General features: G+C 48.6%; 2 long non-coding RNA genes across 4 annotated transcripts in view; one reads left to right on the plus strand and one right to left on the minus strand.

The window, feature by feature from the left end:
- Positions 1-21723, minus strand: part of LOC118173476 — a 72606-nt gene that overhangs the window by 42213 nt on the left and 8670 nt on the right. For 2 of the 3 annotated variants that reach the window (XR_004754221.1, XR_004754220.1), the window contains exon 2: positions 12277-12381. This is a non-coding gene — a long non-coding RNA (uncharacterized LOC118173476). Of the gene's footprint in view, positions 1-12276; positions 12382-16471; positions 16642-21723 lie in introns of those variants that run through there. The other variant, XR_004754222.1, reaches the window with a different exon arrangement.
- Positions 16772-17934, plus strand: LOC118173477. The gene is made up of 3 exons (XR_004754223.1): positions 16772-16791; positions 17126-17249; positions 17459-17934. It is a non-coding gene; the product is annotated as an uncharacterized LOC118173477 (long non-coding RNA).

The raw sequence follows: 21723 nt of genomic DNA on the forward strand, positions 1-21723 counted from the left end.
AGCACCCCCTGGGATCCATAAAGAGGAAACTAAAAATATGATAAATAGGCTGGATCATTATTTTCTGAAGATGACATATTGCAGCCCATGTTATATATCTGGATTCCTATTGTCACTAAGGATAGAAAATTTGGCATGAAACAAGTAAAGGAGAAAGATGAAATTTCTGCCATACCACAAACCAATAAGCACTGGTAAGGAGCCATCTACAAAAAACCCCAGCCAGAAATCCCAGTCCTGCAGGACAGGAGGAAAGGAGAGCACAGGAGCACCAGCTTTCTTTGCCATCAGGAGGCAAATGGTTAAGCAAAGGTGCAATTTCTTGTGTTAACTTGAAGCTTGAGAAAAGCTGAGAATTAAAAGATCAGAAAAGCACTGCAAAGTGTGTAAAGGTACTCATAAATCCAAGGGAAATAATGCGTGCTAATAAATGCTCAGGGGATTGCTCAAAATGCTGTCTGTGTTTATAATCAAGCAGGTACCATGCTGCAGCCTAGGACACCATGGTCTGCTTTGGGATTTGCCCACAGAAAAGACTCCCTGAGGAATCTGTGTATAAAGCAGAGGAGTGAAAAGACAAGCAAAATTAAAAATAAATTCAGAGAAGCCAGAAAGCCAGGAATCTGATGCAGTTTTAGAGGCATGGCAACATAACAAGAGCAGCAGCACACAGGGACAGGAAAACCCTCTGCTTTTAGAGTTGCTTGGCACCAGGCGTGAAATCTTCAGTTTGAAGTATAGGGGAGGAACCTATATATTAACACATCGTGACAAGATCCAACTACCCTGCTGGCTTTCCCAGAAAATAGGGGTCATGCAGCCAGCCTGCCTGCCTTCCGAGCTGGGGGAATTTTCCTCATTTCCATCCTGACTCTGCTAAATTATCTCACAGCAAAGCCTTCCTCGGTTAACTCTCAAAGCCCCAAAAAGAAGGTTATGAGTTTGTGGTGGTTTTTGGTCCCTGAGGCTTCAGATGTGTCTCCGGCTCCATCCCATCCCTGCTGCAGGGGAAAGGATGGATGGGTGCATCCAGACAGATCCTGCCTTGGAGCCGTGGCTTTCTAGAGATGCTGCCGAAGAGCCAGTAATGTAACCTCTTAAAACACGAGTTTTTAACATCACTGGATGGTAAAACACACTCAGAGCTGGCAGTTTTGATCACTTGTGGCAAAACACTACGTTGAGCAGAGGGTTAAAAGCACACAGGTCCCATGCTGAGCATGAAGGTTTGTGCTGCATCACCCAAACGCCAGTTCAGGTTGGTTTGTGATTTATTTTCTCCTAGCTTAAACAGCTCTGGGCAAGTGATCCCCTACCGAAAGGAAGCCACCGCAAGTAGCTTGGTTTGCAGCTAGGAGGTGGCTGCGCACCACGACGGACGTGTGGCCGCAGGCTGCCCCTGACTGCAACAGATCCACTCCGACAGGGCAGGATTCACACGGTGCCTGTGAGCACCAGGCTAACAGCTGATCGGAGACAACCGGGGACAACCAGCCATGATACAGGAGCTTTCACGTGCCCCAAGCCCAGCGTGGGTCACCCCTCGATATTGTGAGCACGTATGGATGGATGCGCCCACGGGTCTGAGGGAGCTGAGACGCACCCAGGAAGCAAGCTCAGCTGCACATCTAAATAAGAGGGAATAAATCCATACAATCACCTTTTCCTCCCCATTCTGGTGTGTTAGAAAACCCGCTTTGCTCTTTCAGAAACACTTATACCTACTTCATAAGCACTGTGCATGACCCATGACGCACAAAAGGCATTTCTCTGATTTTGATGAGCGCTGCGGGGATACCTCACCTGGGAGATGGGAGGCACGGGACGTGTTCCCTGATGGGACTCCGCAGGCAGTCCTGCACCCGAGGGCCTTCCTCTCACCCCAGGAAGGCAGCTCAGTGCTGTGTGTGTCCCTCGGCAGGCTGAGCACAGCCACAGCCCTGTCTGGCACGCACCGCGCGCTGGAGGTTCGCTCCCATGTATTACAACAAATCTCCCCAGCAGAGCGAGTTACCAAGTGCCTCACAACCGCACCTTTGTCTCACGGAGAAGCCGAGTGCTATAAAATACAGGATAACCCCTGCAGCGAAGGCTTCCAGCACAGTTTGGTGGAAAAGAGCGAGGGAAAAGAAAACAATGAAGAAAAGGAGACGATAAACTTCTTAAAGTAGCTCCTGCTGTCAGCCCTCTCCTCCTGCGCGTGAACCAGCCCTCCCTCCTTCACCTCTTAATTCCAGGCTTTAGGATGGCTCGTACTACTCAGGCCTCTTAGCAGGCTCTGAAGAGTCAAATTTAATCCGGTAAGCCTGAAATTGAAAAAAATCCAACCCAACTTGGGTCTTTGCACTGGATTTAATACCTGGGTAAATCCCTATGGAACACCAAGAGAAAAAAAGCAAAGCGTGCTGTGTATAAAGTTATCTAATATAAGCCATTCCCCCTTATCCCTTCATTTTGCAGCAAAAACACAGACACTATTCACTCTGCAGAGCTTTTCGGATGAAGTAAATACTGCTACATCCAGCCTTCATTGAAAAAACATGGACCTTCCATTTTCACAGGGCTTCGTTTCCAACGCCACGGCCCCATCCTGCCTTGGAAGTAATTTCTTTCCTTAATTACACCTATAAAATAAAGACTCGCTCCTTACATAATTAAAAAGGGTACAGTTGATAGATATCTATTTCTGGCTGATGATATCACTGTGTTTATGTAGGAAAATTTCCAGAGGGTTCCAAAAAAAAAAAAAAGAAAGAAAGAAAGAAAGAAATAGCCCCCCCCTAAATTATTCCCAGACTTCTCCAGTCTGAATGTATTTATTTGCAATAATGATTGCGGCTTTATGCGAGCAGATGGGCAGTCCCTGAGAGGATGATTTGTTTCCCCTCTTTTCTTACTTCATGATGTATTTTATGATTTCAGCAGGTCAGTGGCTGCCATGTGTTTCTTTCTAATCTGCGAGTGCTTTTCGTTTGCCTCATTCTTGGCAGCCGTCGTATTTACCAAAGAGATCAGACACGGACAGATGATGGCAGGGATCCAGGCTCCTTGAGAGTTCAGTGCTTGGATGTTGGCAGCAAGTAAAGATATATGGATTGCTGTTGTTGGTTCAAACTTACAGGGGCTTTTTCCCTCGTTATATTTCAGTTTATGTGTGCACATGTACGTATAGAGGGAGATGTGTGTGCGTGTGCACACGTTTTTAAATTCCCTTTGTAATGCCCTCCACCAGATAGAATACAGATGAGCTGTTACACAAAGAACAATAGATGTCAACTAGATTACTCTCCCCCCCCCCCCCTTTGGGTTGTTTTTCTTTTTTTTTTGGTTTTTTTTTTTTTTTTTTTTTTTTATAGGCCTGGTTTGTTATAAATCCTCCATGCCCATTAACCTCTGAACCACGCTGATGATATCTCTTCCGAGCTAAATTGCCTGTATTTCCAGACATTTGTTTGTTCACTTAGAGGTCTGTGGGCAGTGGGAGGGGGGGAACAGCCCATTGCTGAATAGGGCGCACGGATTATAAATGAAAATTCTTTCCCTCCTTGTAAGATGATGCTCTGAGACCTCTCATAAATGGACAGCTCTAGTTTATACGCTCACAGGTGGAGGCCAACAGTAGAAAGTTAATCACAGCAATACCAAAAATATCCCAGCAGCACGGGGGGAGGACCGGCTCCTTCCCCACTGCCGTGCCCTACCCACAGAGCCTCCGTGTGAAATGCGAGGCCACCGCTGTCCCCGCAGCCAGCGCCCCAGGGATCCTGCAGCAGGGCTAGTCCTGCCCCGCTCACCCCTGGGGTCACCTCACACCAAATCCCCTGATCACACCCTGGCTTTTCCCTTTTTACCAGGAAGAACAATGTCTCGGTGGCTGGAGGTTGTTTGGTTTGTTTCTAAGAGCCAACTGAAACATACAGTGGGATCGCAGAATGCAGAAGCATCCTTAGAAGAAAATTCAATTTCCTTCCCCGCAGCACAGCATGTCTCTGCGGAGCCACAGGCTGCAGACCCGGTCCTTCTGGGGCACTTGGCGCAGTCGGGTCACCAAGCTACTGGAGATAAACCCCTGGAGCTGCCAGCAGCTCCCAAACAGCCTCCAGCGGGACCCATCTCAGTAAACACGGCCGTAGCGCTTCCAGGAGGCATTCCAGCTCCTGGGAAACATGCTGAGCAGCATTTCCAGCATCTTGACTTTAAAATAAACCCTTGGAAGCAGCAAGCGTGCTGGCATTTCCAAAGCAGGCCTCCTGCCTTCCTTACCCGTATGTATATTTAAACTTGCTGTTCCAAAATACCATTTTACTTCCATACATCGTCGCGCCCATTTAAGCACAGCTCCCATCTGATCGGTTTTGGAGTGGATTTCTCAGTCTTCCCCACTCACCCTGGGTCCCCCCGGGTTGTGGGACCCGGAGGGGTTCCGCCAGAGCTCCAGCTGCATCCTGCTCCCTGCCTCCAGCACCGGGATGAGAAACTCATCTGGGTGGGTTACTGGTGAGCGCCTTGGGCACCCTGCTGCTGGGGATGGTCTCACGCTGCTCTGACTCCTCTCGGAGCTTCCTGCTGAGATGTCCACGCCCTGCACACCACCGCAGGGTGTCCACTCACAGAACAAACTTTCCCCAGCTGGTGGCTGGGGACCAAAGCTGTGATGGAGAGCGTGGGTCACACATGTCCCACTGGCGTGGTGCAAGCGCGTACCTGCTTCCTTGCACAGCTCCAGCCGCAGCGTGCACGCACAGCTGATTGCCAGCCAGTCATTAAACTATTTCAGTGGGGTGTTGTTTTTTTTTGCATAGCAGAGGGTAGGAAGCTGTAACAACCCATGGTTTTTCAGATCATTCATGTTTTTCCTGCTCTCACTAACTCCCGATTTCCATGGCAACACTCGCATGCTTCGGTACGTGTTACTTCTTGCTTATGCAGAGCGCTGTTCCCACAAAGCAGGAGGGCCGAGGTCCCCAAACAGCCAGCAGAACGCCCCTTGCACAAACCCTACACCTGTCCCCACCCCGCTGCCACCACGGCGCACCCGCACCTTCCCCCCGGCGCAGCACAAGGACAGGCACTCCTGTCTGTTCCCCAGCCAAGAGCTCGTTTTAAACTTGGCTGTGGATTCTATTTTAATCCCACACACACATTTTTGGAAACACTTACTAAACCATTAACACATTTATATGAAAGGAAAGATGGCGATTAGCATTCCCCCCCCCACACACACACCCTCATTTCTTTTTGTGTCGATTTTCTGGCTCGCGTGGGGCGGCAGAACGTGGTTGCAGCCCTGCACGCAGCTCTGGCGGGTGCGAATTCCTTCACAGCATCAACTTCATTTACCTCGGCCTCGCTTTGCTGCTCCTCCATTTCTCTGCACACAATTTCACTGCTGCTCCTGTGCTCGTACAAAGATGAACATCACGAGCTTTACCCAAAGCGTGCTGAAGCCAACACGAGAACTTCACTGGGGCTCAGTAATTTATTTTTTAAAAAAACAGCCTTTGCTAATGGCTCATTAGGACAGACAGCCGATTTGCCTGCTCTGGCCCTTATGCATCTTTTTTCTACACCTACGGAGATGTTTTCATAAGTGAGAATCCTTTCCAAAAGCAGCAGCAATTAGTGCATTTATTTATTTTACTGTAATTCACACCACAGCACAGGCAGTTTCCCTGCTGGCCAAAGTGCAGAATAAATACACAAAGTCCACTAGAGATGTCTTAAATTTCTCCCATACGATGGGACAGAAAATCAAGGCTGCTGCGGGTAGAGATCTCTGACCACTTAAGACTGTATGGGCAGGGATGGAGCCAACAGTGCTGGAAAATAGGGCAAAGGAGAGGGCTGGAGAGTGATGTGGACCAAGCACAACAGCTCAGAGCTGGGGAGAAAACCCAGAGGCAGAGAACCACAGCAGAGCCTGCTGCCCAGGTAAGAAGTGTTCCTGATTACTTTCCCAATTGCATATTGTTTCTTTCCTGCATTCAAATATCATCTGTCACTTCCCAGCAGAGGGGCTGCATTTGTCTGGGAGATGCACCTGGGGTCCCAGGCATGCAGTATCAGAAAACCGCAGAGGACGGTGTAATAAGATTCTGCTCCAAATGAGCCTTCAAGTGTTTTTTTGTTTGTTTTTAAAAAAGCAAAGATGACCAAACATATTCCAGACCCATGCTGGCGTGTCCAAAGGAGCCAGATTTATCACTTGTGAATTAAGAAGAACGAAGTTACACTTACAGGTGGGTTTTGACCTCCTTGTGATTTTGTGGGCACTTACAGTTTTTCCAGCAGAGGCTGCTGAATGTGGGATTTCCTAGCAGTAGTCTTCCCTCACCACGCTGCCTGTCACGGCCCCTTGAAGCAGCCCACAGCTTCCCAGAAGAAGCAGGAGGTCACAGACTGAAGTGCAGCACCGGGTTCCTGTTGGCACAGCACCAGGAGTGGGCTGAGGGCCCGCTGAGGAGTGGCATGGGGTGGGACGGCTCACGCCAGAGGTACAGGCTGGTCCAGCAGAGGTAAATTAAGCCATGTGTGTCCAGCCAAATCCTGCTCTCTGCCTTCTCAGGGTTGCATACACCTGTCAAGGATGGACAGAGCCCCTCCAGGACAAAAGCCACAGGATGACAGAACTTTGGCTGCAGGCCATTTCCAGGAGACACACCGCGCGCTCAAATGCATCACAGCCATTAGTGCAAGACAAAGCCCTCACTCTGGCACAGAGACTCCATCAAAATGGTCTCTTCTGATCCTAGAATGACTTCTGTACTCAGTTTTCCCTCTGAATTCAATGTATATTGACAAGATACCAGGAAGGGGGAGTTTTTCTATAGAGCCTTTGGTTTCCTTTTTTTTTTTATTTTATTTTTTTTTTTTTTTGAAAGAATCAGAGCAAAATCAGTGCTGAGATGGCAGCCCCATTAGTACAGAGAGCTGAGCAGTGCCTGGGGACAGAGCGTACCCTGTTCTTGAGGGACCTGCACAGGGCAGCGCTGAGAACCAATATATTGATTAAAAACTCAGGGCCTTTCCTTTGACTTACAAGAAAAAAAAAAAAAAAAAAAGCTAACTCCTTTTGTAAAAAGCAGCTCTCAACATGTCTCATCTGCTCCCAGCCCTGGAGGACTGCCCTTTCGAAAGCTGTTCCCGTGCTATGACACTGGGCACTGCACTGTCCCCAACTTCCTTGGAGGCCATTCCTTGGCACCAGGTGAAATCCTGTGTGTGCCAGGGCAGCTGCGCCCACGAGGAAGGCCCATGTCAGAGGCTGAACACGGAGAGATGTGCAGAGCTGGGGACCACACAAGAACCTCCTGCTCCTTTGGGGCCGGGAGTCAGGCCAGCCAACACGCTGCTGACTGCCTCTCCTTCAGTGAGGCCATAAGGCAGCACAGAGCTGACAAAACCTCGCCCTAAGACTTCTCTTAGGCAGCAAGGAGTGCTTCAGGCCTACGTCGACATTCAGACGAAGACATCTGGGGAGATGGGCTGGGCTCTGGCCGTGAGGCCCTCAGTGTGTTACCACCAGCGGCAGGTGGTCACCACATGAGCAAGCGAAAATGTGCCTGTGAGCGGAGCGATGACAGGTCTACAGTCATGAGCAATTTTCTCTAAGATGCACTTAGGCATCTGCTCCAGATTAACATTGTTTTGGTTAAAATGAGCATTTTGGAGGTGTTTAAGCAGGTGAATGGCTGCACCTAAGCATAAGGAAGAGTCATTAATAGGCAGACATGTAGGACTTGACGAGAGAGGTATCGCAGCCCTGGAGGTAACCAGCAGAGCACATCGTGGGCTATGCCAGGGGACAGGAGGAGCAGCAACGGCTCAGACAGCATGGGATAAGATCACTGCAACAAAACACCAAATATTCAAAGCTCTCTCAAGTCCTCACTAACTGAAGTAAAGAGGATGATGGCTGTTGGCCTACTTCACCTAGGAACTGAAGTCCAGGCTTTACAGCTCAGAGCCCCAGGTTCGAGGCAGGAGATGAGCACACGGACTTGGTCTCTGTAGTTAAAAGACTTTTTAAAAGACTCAGCCTGGCTGGGAAGGGGCCACGAGCCAGCACACCCAGGCCTTGCTTACTTCAGTGTTCTGCATTATCCAAGTTTATTTTAAAGCCCTATGAAAAAGCCCAAAGCCTAAATTAATAACTACACCACTCTGATCCACATAATACCCAAATACAGCTAATAACTGTTCAGATGAATGAACAGGACACAGGTACGGGAGAGGACAGCTTCAAAAACTGACTGGCAAAATATACACAAACACCTAATAAATATGACAAAAACCCCATTAGACCAGGAACAGCTGACCTGACCTTGAGGCCAGGGAAGCGGGAGGAAGCCGCTCACATGGCTGATGCAGCGGGGATGTAAAAGCAGGCCAGGCACTGCTCAGAGCCAGCCCTGAACTGCAGCTGAGGCTTGGGCACAGCTCATCCCAAAAGACCAACCTTATTTCTTTGCCAGTGCCCAGAGCCAGAAGCAATTACAGGACTTTGTGGCCTAAAGCCACGGGAGCAGAGGCAAGAGGCGAGGCACGGCTTGCTGACACAGCACCACTGGTAGCACTGGAGATATACCAGGCTCTGTGTGTTCCAACGGGTCCTGCAGCCATCACTGCACCCTTCAAAACCCAAATCTACAAGCACAGGTAGAGCCGTAGCTGTCAGCAAACAGCACGCAGATCTCTCATAGCTCCCTGTCAGTCTCTTTATTTCCTCAGCATGAGCCACAGGGCCTGAACTGCAGTCCCAGCCTGTTCTTTTTCAGAGGCCAGAGCACAGGGATTTCACTTACTGGTTCTAGTTCAGGTTTTCCTCTCATTTCTTTAAAAGACTTAATTCCTTCAGTGCCTGAATTCCAGGATTTTAATACCTTTAGCTCCATTTCCCCTTTTCCTGCTCCGCATCTAATACTTCAGCCCATAAATCTCTGCAAGCACACAGCACAAAAACAGATAAGGAAAGCTGTATAGCCATAAAACTTACTGCAAAGGACCAACATAAAACCCACCCACTGCAAAGATTATAACCAACAGAAGGAGAGGAAGAGAAAGCCAGATTAAGTGTTGCTGTCAAAGTTCAGGCAAGCCTCAGAAAAGGTGTTGTACGATAGCTTAATTAAGCTTACAGTAGATCACAATCAGCAATGTATCATTCTGCTGATGAAAGAGCTTCAAGGGTAGATGAATAATGGCCAAGTTCAGCACAGGATATTTTTTTTGCCACTGTGGTTCTTCCAATTAATGAAGGTTCTCCGGTTTCCTCACCTTCCACAGGTCCATACCAATACCATGGACAAGTGTTCAAAGGGGAACTGATGGACCCATCTCCTTTGTAGCAGGTCTTAAACTCTCATCCCCATCAACCAGTTCTCCAGTGCGGTGTGCAAGTGAAGCCTCACATGGCACTGCCTCCCACATCTGTGCAATGACGGCCACAATTAATGTTAATAACTATTTCACTCCATGGATTTAGCCCTTTTCCTCTGGGTAATTATGATCTTTCTTCCTCTCCCCAACACTCATTTTAAATCCTCGTGGGTAACGTGCAGCCAGCTGATTCTACATTTATCTCGCTTCTATTTGTTTGACACATTTCAGGCAAGCGCTGCTGAAAAACACTACAAAGCCAAAAACTCCTGCTCATTAATAACACTCACATCACCTCCTTCTTTGCTCCTTTAACATGCTGCTTTTATTTGGTCTAATTGCAACTCTCAGCATGATTAATCACAACATTTTTGCGGGAAGCTGGGGAATTTGATATCCCTGTCCTCATATGGATCTGATCACATTCATGCTGAGAGTCCAGGCACGCTTCCTGCAATCTTAATGTAAAAGCTTAGTGTCAAATGATCCTCCTTGCCTAGTACACACTAATTACCCGCATTACTATATTCACCTAGGTCCCAAACATGGGCTGAAAATGGAAGCCAGATAATCTGGTTCAGCTTTGGGACAAAGCTCTTCTGAAGGTTTATCTTCCTGTATGTAGGCTCTCCTTTTCTCAGTTTCACATCTGGACCAAAACCATTTACCAGACAAAGTTAGTAGCGATCTTAGAAGTTTGAAGGATTAAATTTATACCCAAGAAGGCCCGTAATCCAAGGGGCCAAGTCTCTTTGGAGAACTGCAGAAATTATAGGAGGCACTACGAAAAGTAAACTCAGAACTAATCTGCACTGTTACATTTTTGAGATGTGGAAAGATAAGATCACCAAAGAAGCCTCCTCTAAAACAAGACTGATAATTGCAATAGTTGCAGTTTTAAATACACATACACACAGACACACATTTGTTTTGTAGTACTGCTACCAAAAAGTTCTTCAAGCACCAATCTTGGCGTATCACCTTTCCTATAGAAGGTAGTGACAAAGCTCCCCTGGATTTTAATGAAACATGAAGAGCATCAGTGTACACTTCTGAAGCGCTGTCTGGAGGTCACACATGAATATTTGAAGACAACACAGCCTCGCCTGTGCTTACCACTGCACCGGTAGGAGCAGCACGACTGCTGTTACCTTCTCCAGCTGCACCTTCCCCAGCTGGCTGGTGATGCTGCTTGCCACCCACTCCTCCCCTTCCAGACCTCCCCACTTCCAGAAGAGCTACAGAAATTGCCCAGTTTGCTCCCAGGAACCGGACCTTCCTCCCACTGAGGAAGACAGTCAGATTTTAAAACCACACGGACACCACCAAGCATCCCTTACCCGCTCCTCCCCCAGGCTGCATGTTCTCTGCACCATTTGCTTCACAAAGCCCTTCAATTAAATGGAGAAGGCCTACCGATTATCACCTAACTCAGAAAATACCATTTGAAATAAGGAAATTAGGCTCCCACTCAGTCCTGGAGTTTCATCTTTTCCCTGACGATCTCCTACAAATGCTGTTCCCCATTAGTGCTTCACTGGATGTCACCACTTCTGTGCTGAAAGGCTGAGAAAGCAGAGAGCCAAGGCTTGGCACGGTGTGGGAAGGGGCTGTTGGCCGGATGCAGAAGATCAGGCTGTCAGCACCCATTCTCCCCAAGCCCATGTTGCAGACCCATGCCTCTCCTCCCTGGGACTTTGGGGAACATTTATGGCACAAAGGGGCTGCAGCTGGGTGAGAAACATGCACAGGATGCTCACGCTGCACTGCGGACAGTCACGGAGCACAGAGCTGTCACTGCTCCTAAAATCCTCCACCTAAACCCTCTGGTTGTTTGCTCAGAGTTTCATGCTCACAGGTCTGCCATTCTTCGTAGCCCTGAGAACAGGCTGCACATGAAGTGGTGTCTCCAGGCTTAAGGTGTTTGCTGAGTTTCCCCCCAAATAAAATGAAAACGCAGGCTCTGAGGGGCCCCGCAGAGCACCAGACCCCCCTGCCAAAACCGACACCTCGCACAGCCGGTCGCCACGCCAATGCCTTTTCCAGGTGCCCAACTCCCAGAGCACAAACCACCAACACTGGAGCACAATATGACTTCAAGTCCTTAAAAAGCAGCACTGCTCAGAAATCACATGGTTTTGTCTGTGTGCTTGGGTTCTTTCAGGTAAAGAAGCTTTTCTTGTCTGTGTATATATGAAAAACCCTACATCATCACCAAAGGTATTCTAAAACACTACAGCTGAAACACATCTGAGGAGACTCCAGGAACCATCCTGCCCTGGAAAAATACTGGGGCAGGCGTAGATATGGATTTCTCAGAGGATATCCTCACGAGTGATAGCACAGACAGCACACCACATTCAGCCTTCTTTCCCTCAGGTCAGCATAAAGAGAACCCAAACCAAACAAAAGCCCTCTCACATCCTTCCTCCCCAGCAGCACCCAGCCCGCAGGGCCTCTGGCAGGTTTCGGATGAAAGCCCACCAGCAGCACCCACGTTGCCCACGGCCACACACCACCTCCATGCTGAGGAGCATCAGAAGCGGCCACTAGTGGAAAGGATGATGAGCAAGGGGCGAGCTGCAAAGGGAGCAGACCCTCCCAGCACACCCTGAGAGGAAATGGGCTATTATTGTCTGTCCCGACACACTGCAAGGATGCTCTGATATTTTTTTGTGAAATGCAGTCACGCAGGTCATGTTTGTCATAGGCAGAAAGATGAGAAGAAACGCCCGACATAACAGGGATGCTCAAACCAAACCTTTCTGATATTTCTGCACAGATCACAGCAAAACACAGCTTGCACCAGCTGGGAGGTTGTCCCAGCGTATCCACCTCAGCCCCGCAGGAGCTGGTGGTGCTTGCATCCGTCCCGGCACGCCGCGGGCAGTGACCCACCTGGATGCTCTCCTCTGCTCTCGAGTTCAAAGGAAGTTTTGTGTCCTCCACCGATGAGTACATCAAGCAGTCACTTCTGTGCAGGCTTCCAGCGTTATCAGTAGCCTGTTCCCCAGAAAAAAATAAAAATAAAAAAATAAAAAGCCATCAGCAAACTCTGATCTGTTTGTTCTCTGTTCCCCCTAAAATATTAACAAGACATTGACATAGTGGACTGCTTGCTGCACAAAACCTGCTGCGATGGGGGATAACCGGGACATTACAAAGGGCTATGAATCAACTCCGCGGCACAGGCTTCAGGTCCTTTTGCTGGGCAGGAGTGAAATATGCTCCCTTACAACCCAGTGACCACTTCGGTATTTCTACCAGTTACCTCAGGAACATTTATTAGATTAGGAGAAGGTTTTTATTTAAGGACTCTGAAACTTTGCTGTTTCCCAGCAAAGGCGGCAGTGCCTGGTTAATGTTCCTTTTGTTCTTCTGGACATTTGCATTTATTTATTTTGATTCATTGCTGCACTGCTAACAGGCTCCAAGTACCTGCAGTTTTACATATGCTCACAGCACACACATCTTAGACACTTTAAATATCTTTCCTCTAATGGTCTCCCAAGAGCCAGGATATCTTCTTTCCCGTGTGAAACCCAGGCATTCTAGGATCAGAACTGCTTACACGCAACAGCTAACACTAAGCTTTCAAAACCGCTCACGCAACCCCATGCAAGCATGCTTCATACTTTGGCACGTTTATGGGAAAATCAAAGCTTGTTACAATTGATTTATTTACCATAAGGCTTCATAGATATGGCCAGTTTCTCCAGTGCCTTACCCTAGGGCATTATTTCCCCCCTGGAATAAGCCAAGCCTATTCAGAACTGGCCTTGCTGGAGGAAAAATTCATGTTTGTCCTCCTCTTGGCAGGACTAAAACGCTGCCCATGTGTCTCCAAGTTATTTAAGTTTAGGACAGAAAGCAGAAAAGCTTCACCTATACCCAAGCCCTCAAATCTGCACGCGAGCTTTAGATTAAGCAGTCTGTTTAACACTGATGCAAGGCAAAGGGCAAGCTCCAGGCTGGGGATCTGAGCCACGCTGCGGGATCGGGGAGAGCTGAGAGCCCTCAGTGCGTGCCAGAAACAAACCCAACCTGCAGCGAGGTTCCAGTGGAAGCCAGGCGTGAAGAGCAGCTCCACCCCCAGCTGCTGGATTCCAGCTTTTGTTGGACTCGGATGGACACATAACAACTCCAGGCAGAAGCTGCCAGCCCCACGAGGCTCTGTGGCAGGTACCCTTAACACTTGTTAAAGGGAACCCTGCTTGCCTGCATCACCTACCCCGATTTTTGGGGACCCTCCTCAGGTGCCATCCCCGTGGGAAGGCACTGCAGTTCTTGAAATGCATATTTTAAATTTCTTGTGGGTTTTTAATGTCTCTCAGAGCAGATCTGGAACCACATAATACACCAAGGCGGTGCAGCTGTGACACGGTGTGGTTTGCAAGTTTCGGTGGAATTTGGGTATGGCCTCTGGGGAGCCTCGAGTTCATCACCGTAACCAATGGATTTGGAGCCGCTCAGTAAAACAGTTGGAAAATCGATATATTGGGCTGGCTCTGGGGGGGTTTCTCCCCAGCATGACTTTCTGGAGTTGAGTGGCTGCCAGGACAGCAGCCGCAAGGAACGGGCCCCATGCAACAGGGGCATTAAAGGACGGGAGCGACACCAGCAGAGGCATGTTAAACCTTCACAGGCAAAACACATCACCCACTTCTCAGGCTTCCTGTGAAGCTCTTCCTATCTCAGCTGCCACACCGGGCACCCAGCAGGGCACCTGCTGCAAACAAAGTCCTTCTTCACTGTGATGATACCAGCCTTGCTTCTGCAGACTCCAGATCCTGCTTTTGAAGCCAGCAAGGGAAGAAGACATGAAGATAGGATCCCAACTGCTGCTCTGCCATCATCCTGCTCTCCCCAGCTTATCACATTTTGCATATGTAAAGAACTACAGGCAGAACATCTCTGAAAGCACACAGACACCAGAACAGGCCCCTCCAAACCAGTGGCCGAGGCCGTCAGCGTTAGCTCAGTCAGCAGCAAGCTTTTATCCATGCAAAATGAAAAGCAGAGGGAGCTTGGGACCACTCTGAACTTGCTCAACAGCAGGGCTAGAGGAGCTCTAGCTCTGCTGTGACTGATGAGGGCTTCAGGATGGGTGTGCAGCCCCCAGAAAGGGCAGCTCTTCCTTAAGCATCGCCTGAGCAAGCACCTCAGCACCATCTGTCTGGCAAAGCCACACATTAAAGAGTCGCCAAACTGGCATACTGTTCACTTGGAAAAGAAGAGGAAAAAAAATCTCCCAACACAAACACAAAGCATCTGCTTTTGAACCTATTTAAAAGAGGAGTAGCATGTACTACGTAAATAACGTGGCTTTAGACAGAGACCTGCGTGGGGAAGGATGAGACCGAGGTTGTCTGAGATGCAGGTGGGGAAGGAGAGTGCCTGGCAATGAGCTGTTCTCCATGCTCAACATTTCTCCAATCATTTTCATATTAGCATATCTCTAAGTGCATATAATTTTCACATCAAAGAGTAATTTTTTAGGTATTTAAAAAAACAACAAAAAACTAGGATTGAAGTAGAGAATAATTTCTTTGCTGAAATCTTTCAAGCAGCTCCTCTCCATGGCATGACAGAAAAATTACAGAGGAGACAGGCGTTTAAAAAAAACTCTTCCCTAGAATTCAGATTATTCTTGAAGCACAAGGTAAAAAAGACTCAGCCAAACTGCAACAGAAAATAAGAAAGCCCTGAGTGCAGTCTGTGCTTCAGGTTCAGCCTGGCACGAGAGCATCGGTGGTGGCAGTGGCACAGGGCTGGTCCTTGCAAGCTGTGGCTGCTTGCTCCCCCCACACTCCCAAAATATCTGGCGAGGCTGGCCCTTGGTGCTCTGGTCCGGCTGTCTCAGAAACCAGGCTCAGGCAGGAGCTCCCCTTTAATGAGGTTTTATTAAAAGACTCTGTTACAAATAGCCACTTAAGCAAGTGAACCTTTGGAGCCTTTAGTCCATGATGTCAGTGCTGTGGCTGGATGTTTCCCGGGAGTATTAAACCTGATGCTAATATAGGTCTGCGCTATATGACAGCTATTAAACTCCTGAAGCACACCAGGCAGGAGGCCAACGTGGCTTTTTGTTGCCTGTCAGGGCTTGGCTAAAGGTCTCGCGCACCAAGGCAGCGGCAAGCAGGGCCCTAGGCAGGGATCCAGCTCTTGCTCACCTCTGTTGTGAGGCTGGAGAATCCCCCAGGCTCTGCAACCCTCTCCAGGTGATATCTTGGGGAGATATTTCCCACCTCTGAGCCCCACGTGAGCATCGCCACCTCCACGGTACAACACACCGCCTTCTCCCAGTGTCCTGACCATGGTCGTAGGCAGAGGAACACCCACCATCTCTAGGCCAAGCAGGCTCATGGACACATCCAAAACCACCCAATTCTCCATGCCCGGCTGCTCGGCGTGCCCTCCCCAGCTCTCTGCTCACACCCCCAGGGCCGCACGAGGCCACTGCCACAAACCAGCTCGCTGCCCTGCGAATCACGCCCCAGGTACATGAAGAACACGAGCAGCGTTTGCCACCGGTAACCGATGGCAAAACTAACAGCAGAACTGGCTCGACCCACCTGCCCGCTGGGCAACGAGACGCAGAGGGCATAATTGCAGGCGTTAATCATGTCATAACCGGCAGCTTTCCACCAATAGGTGGCACCAGCAATTTTTGGATGGGCTGCAACATGGTGCTCGTGGTCCCCTTCCGCAAGGCACCCAGCCCAGCGGTGATACACGGGAGGATGGATGGGCCACCCGTGGCAATGGCAGCACCCAACCCCTCTTTGTGTTTGAGTCAGGGAGAGGTTCAGAGCCCCACAAGCCTACCTTTCTTCCCCCCACACGCTTATTTTAAGGAGTACATCTTACATGAATGCGTCTTTCGGGGAAGAGAAGTCTGGATGCAAACAGATCAGAAAATTTTGTTGAAAATGGAGGCACAGCCTGAGCCTCCGTGGAAGGGAAACAGCAATGGTGCTGTTAGCACAGCAAAAGGCAAAGCTTCTTGTAACTGAGCGCTGTGACCACCCACAGAAAAACGTCTTAGTTATAGTCTAATGCAGCTTAAATACATGTGGTGTAAACGTATCACCTTGATTAGAGAGTCCAACAGAAGGAAACAGCAAGACACACATGCCCAGGACACTCGTGCTCCATCCCTGTGCACAAAATAAAGAAGCCTCCCAGGCTGGCCAAACTGAGCTGGCAGCTCCAGGGGCCTGATGCTGCACTGGGGAAAAACGGCCCAAAAATCAACCTCTGACCAGCAGCCCCCAGCAGACTACAGGTGCGTGGTATCTAATGACTTCAGCTTACAACGCCACGCAGCTGAATCCAGCCTGTATAAATTATTAAAGAGTCTGCAGAACATTACACAGTTCATGTAGTTAATGATTATAGTTCAGCGTCTAGGTCAGATATAATTAGATGTTACATTAAAATAGCTTCACAGAGCCATTTATTCTGATTTAATTACTTAAAATGATAGTATAATGAGCAGTGCTTTCAAAGAAAAAAAAAAGAAATCTTTTAATGAGCTCATTTTAAGTTAATATAAGGCAAATTAATCATTTAACAAAATGCAGTAAAAAAGACAAGTTCATATTTTTTAAAATGTTGTTCCTATGTCAAAGGGGTTATTTTGATGGCATGCTGGGAAAAAAACACACAAACGGGTGGTGCTTGAGACAAAGCTGTATGCTGTACATCTGGAACATCTTTACAACATGTTTTCTTCCTTCCCCAGATATCCCTGCTATGTCAAAGTCCTTTGAAATACAACCTGAGCTGCAGATTTACGACCATCAAACTGCATCTTTATTCCAATGTGAAACAGAGCAAGAGCCATGCAGAGCAGCTATCTGGAGGAGGTGAGCTTGTGACGAAGGGTTAATCACGAGGTGGTTCATTAATCATTCAATTGCTGGCTTGGAAAATTAGCTTTCACTTGTTTGTTTGCTCAAGAAGTGATAAGCCCGTTCCCTTGCTAGCTCATCTATTTTCTTCCCTTTGCATTGTTTTTAGCAATTTTAATCCTTTCCCATTTTTGTAATCAGTCATTTCATATTATTTTTTTTAGCAGGACGAGGGAGCAGCAATGAGGAGTGTGAAAGCAGCAGCCCTCTGCAGAAGGGGCAGCAGGCTCTGGCTCAGCACCATGGCAGAGAGCAGCCCCGTCCCACAGCCCCCGCACCGTGTCTGAGCCAGGACTGCCCCGCTCCTGCTGCGAGCACAGCTCCCTGCACTTGCACGTTCGAATAAACAACTATATTGGGTTAAAAAGTGACCAGAAACACGCTGGTGGGGTCATACTCCAGCCGCCACCACTTGCCCTCCTGCGTCCCCACCTGAAACCGCAGCCCCGCTGATGGCAGCTCAGGTCCTCCCGGACCTCTCACCACGAGCCCTGACCTCTCGTCCACCCAGCTGAGCCTAATGAGATCCAGCTACTACACAAAACAGCAAATTAGCTCTTTTCCCACCGCCCAGACCAGCTGATTCTCAGTTGCAGGGAGGCAGGAACAGCCCCTGGTCCTCACAGGGCTGGGCTCAGCACCCCGCAGCATCACTGAGCTTCACGGACGGAGCTGGGGCTGCCGTGTTGCCCGTGTTTGCAAACATTGCTGTCGGGTCACCTGCAGAATGAGTGGTCTGAGCTCAGACATTTTCTGGATACCTTGGCAAAAAAAAATAAAAATAAAAATAATAATAATAAAAAAACAGGAGCAGAGGCTGACTGCAAAGCAGCAACCGCGCTGCTCCCGCTAGGAACATAAATAATTTGGGACTACGCATTTCTTCCTTAATGCACAGCCTCTGTTCCCAATTAGGAAGGCCACTGGCTGTCAAAGGCTTTCCCTCCCCAGCAGCAGCGTCGGGGGCAGCATTTTGGTGCTGGGGCAGCACCGCGGGGCTCATCTCGTGCGCAGGTGCTGGCAGCGCTCGGATGTGCTGACCCACCCATTTCCCATCCCGTCCCTCTCAGTTTTTGTGGTTCAGGTGCAGCAGAACTCTATCCCATTGTTTTTTTGGTTTACTTTTGGTTTTTGACCCCATACCCAGCCAGCTGCACCCCCTGATGCTGCCCTGGCACCATGCCCATGGCACTTCAGCGGCACTGACCAGCACCGAGCCTAACCACAACTCCAAACAGCACCGCTTCCCCTTCTGGGGGCTAAAACCTGGATTTCTGAGAAAAAAATGCAACATTTCAGAGCAGCAAGAATCATGTAATGCAGCCATTAATAAGGATTTCCAGACAAATCTGACTGGAGAGATAATGGGCTTAAACAAGTAGGGAAAAAAGAAAAAAAAAAAGAAAAAAAAAAATACAGTTTCTGCACCAGAATATTTTTCTTGTTGTATTCACTGTAATTATTTTCTAAACGTAGATCATTTTATATGATGCAGGCAGCAGTGTTCCAGAGCTAATCAGGCCATATGTTTTCACATTTTGAAAGGAAAACTAATTAAAAAGAAATGAAAAAGGTTGGTAAGGAGGGCTGTAGGTTTGGGTCAGAGAGGAGCGGTGAAGGAATCCTTCAGGAATGTATACATTCACTCTGCTCTGCGTTTTGTTTTCAGAATTGTTTCTGGCAGAAACCTAAAGAAAAATATGAACCAGATGTACAAGGAAATAGTTTCTTCATCAGAGAGAAGAATAGCACTCTGTCTGCCAGGAGATTTTAGCCTTTACATTTTAGGAAGGTGATGTTAAAAATACCCTTCAAAGGTGGCTTCTCCTTCGGCAGAGCCCAGGACGTCCCAGCCACAGAGGATGAGCGGCTGCTGGGAGGGATGGTGGGATGCAGGGGGCACGGACAGCTGAGTGACTTCTTTTCCATCGCTTCATCTCCTCCATCTGCCACCGACCCGAGGACACCGCTCCTCTCCCACCCGCTCCAGGGACACTTTTGGTGGCAGCAGCTCCAGACCCTGCTGGATAACCAGGGGCCCCATGTGCCCACATCATGCAGGGTGACAGCACAAAGCACCTCCCTGCTGCCAGAGATCTCCCCCCCCAGCTGTGCCACAAGAGGAAAGCACCCCAAAACAAGCCAGTGTGCTCATCACAGCGAGGAGCCCAGTCCCCGAGGGGAGGAACTGCAGACAGAGGGATGGGGAGAGGAAAAATATACGTATATATTATACACATATATATTCCCCGTTCTGAAATGCTGCCTTCTGATGGAAGTAGCAGCAGACAAGGGAGCAGGTGCTGCGGTGCTGCTGTTCCCCATCCCGGGGCAGGGGCACCCCACAGGCACCCACCCGTGGGACCCCAAGCCCCTGCAGAGGTCAATGGCTGGGAATGGGGAGCTTAAGTGGGAGTTAATTAGGACTGGAAGAGAGCAAGGGAGAGAGGACGGGGAGCTTTAATCTTGTTAAATACACCTCGAGGCTCAGAGTGACTGTACCTGGTTGTCAGTAGTTTGGTCAAGAGGAGACTCTCTTACCCTTAACCTCACTCCAGCCTTCCCCCCACAGGGGCGAGCCTCATGGGGTGGTTTCCTCATCTATCTGGGAAAGTCAGAAGCCTTCCCGAGCCCTCCCAACCTGCCCAAGCTCTCCCCTTGCCAGTCACACTTAGATCCCATGCAGTGAGCAGGGTCTGTCCATCCCCGGCCAGCGATGCCCATCAGCCTCCTTGCTCACTGAGCACTTTTTGCCCCTTCCTTTCCCCCAAAAGGCCTCTCCGTTTGGCTGCCTGAGGTGCTTTCCCTTAGTAGCAGTACACAGGCTCCACAATCAATTTGAAAGGGGAAAAAAAAATAAAAAGATGAGTCATGCGCGCGGGTGATGTTTTTATCTCTTGAAACTGGGGATTTTGGGGGGAATGCATCAGCTCAGATTAGCAGCATCTCTGGCGAGGATTTCCCAGAGCCGTCATGAAGCAATGGCCCAGAGCAGAGCTGCTGAGATGCCCGAAGACCTCTCACTGCTCAAATGCTCACTCTCACCCCAGCTCTGGTCACAGCTCTCCCACCACAGCAGCTCCGCTTCTGCGGCTGGTTGCTGTCTGGAGGAGGTGGGTCTCTATTTCTCAACAGTTTTTATTTAAAAAAATAATAATCCTAAGCTTTCAAAATTTAAGGTAAGAAAACACAAGTCCTCACTACAGTAGTCTTACAAAGTCTTTGTTTTCTGGCCAGCTCTACTTAAAAACAAATGCTGCAAGCCCTGAAGTTGGCTCGGCGTATTTGCTTGGTCCTCCTAAGTCATGGCACCAGCTAACACCAAAGGCACGAAGTTCAGCTTTCTGCACTGAAGAAAAAGACAGCTTCATCTGTATGAAAGCCAGCGGCATCAGCTTCCCAGGTCTATCACAACTCCTCATGCATTTAAAAAGCTTTGCTATATTTTGTGGAGCATCTCAAGCAGCGCAGATTTCACATGGGACACCGAGAACAAAAGTCAAGCAGCGCATGTTTCGTGGTGATTGGCAAATTATCAGGCCATTGCTCCAACTTCCACAAACATCCGCAGCCAACAGCAATAAAAATACAGGTTTTGGTCCCAGGAGCTTAAAAACTATTTTCCAGAGTTCGACTTCATGACAAGATGCTCGCTACGACACCACAGAAGCACCGAGCTGCTTAATTGGAATAACACAGATGCAGTTCGGTTTTTAAGTCAATCAGAACAATAAATATAGAACCGACAGATTTTTGCAAAAATTGCTTAAACTTTTTGATTTTCTTTTCTCATTCTTTAAATGCATTTTTCTCTATTGCCAGTAAGTAACCCTGAAGAATCCCACTTCTTCTCAGGCAGAGTGGCATTCCTGCCACGAAGTGTCCACAGGCAGCTGCTCTTTGAGTTACCTGGGATTTGTCTTATTCAACTCTTTGAGCACGAGGAAAAAACTCAAGGCGTACAAATTTCATTCAGATCCCCATCTGATAGCGGAACCAGCGTACTTACAGGATGGCTATCTCAAACCTCAACATCTCCCTGACAATGATATCAAGAAAAAACTCCGGGGGGGTTGTTAATAGAGAGGAACTTCAAACACTCTTGATTCCTGGATTTAAGCAGCCAGTAATCCTATAGGGCTGATTTTTCTGTAGCTGGTAAGAGCAGATACCAAAGAGTTGGTTCCCAAAACACTCACAGATGATACTGATGCCTTTTTCTTTCTTCTTTTTTTTTTTTTTTTTTTTTTTTTTTTAAGGTTTGCTTGAAAAACAAGATCAACCAGTGGAAGAGCAGCCCTTCCCAGCACCCTGCATGCCACCGCAGCCACAAGCCACTTCCCCCCCCAGTGCTGCCATCGCCCACACTGGACGTGGCACAGCCAAGGGGACAAGGGACTGTGATCAGGCACTGCAGTGAGGCTCACAC

This window comes from Oxyura jamaicensis, chromosome 12, assembly GCF_011077185.1.
Source record: "Oxyura jamaicensis isolate SHBP4307 breed ruddy duck chromosome 12, BPBGC_Ojam_1.0, whole genome shotgun sequence".
NCBI lineage: Eukaryota > Metazoa > Chordata > Aves > Anseriformes > Anatidae > Oxyura > Oxyura jamaicensis.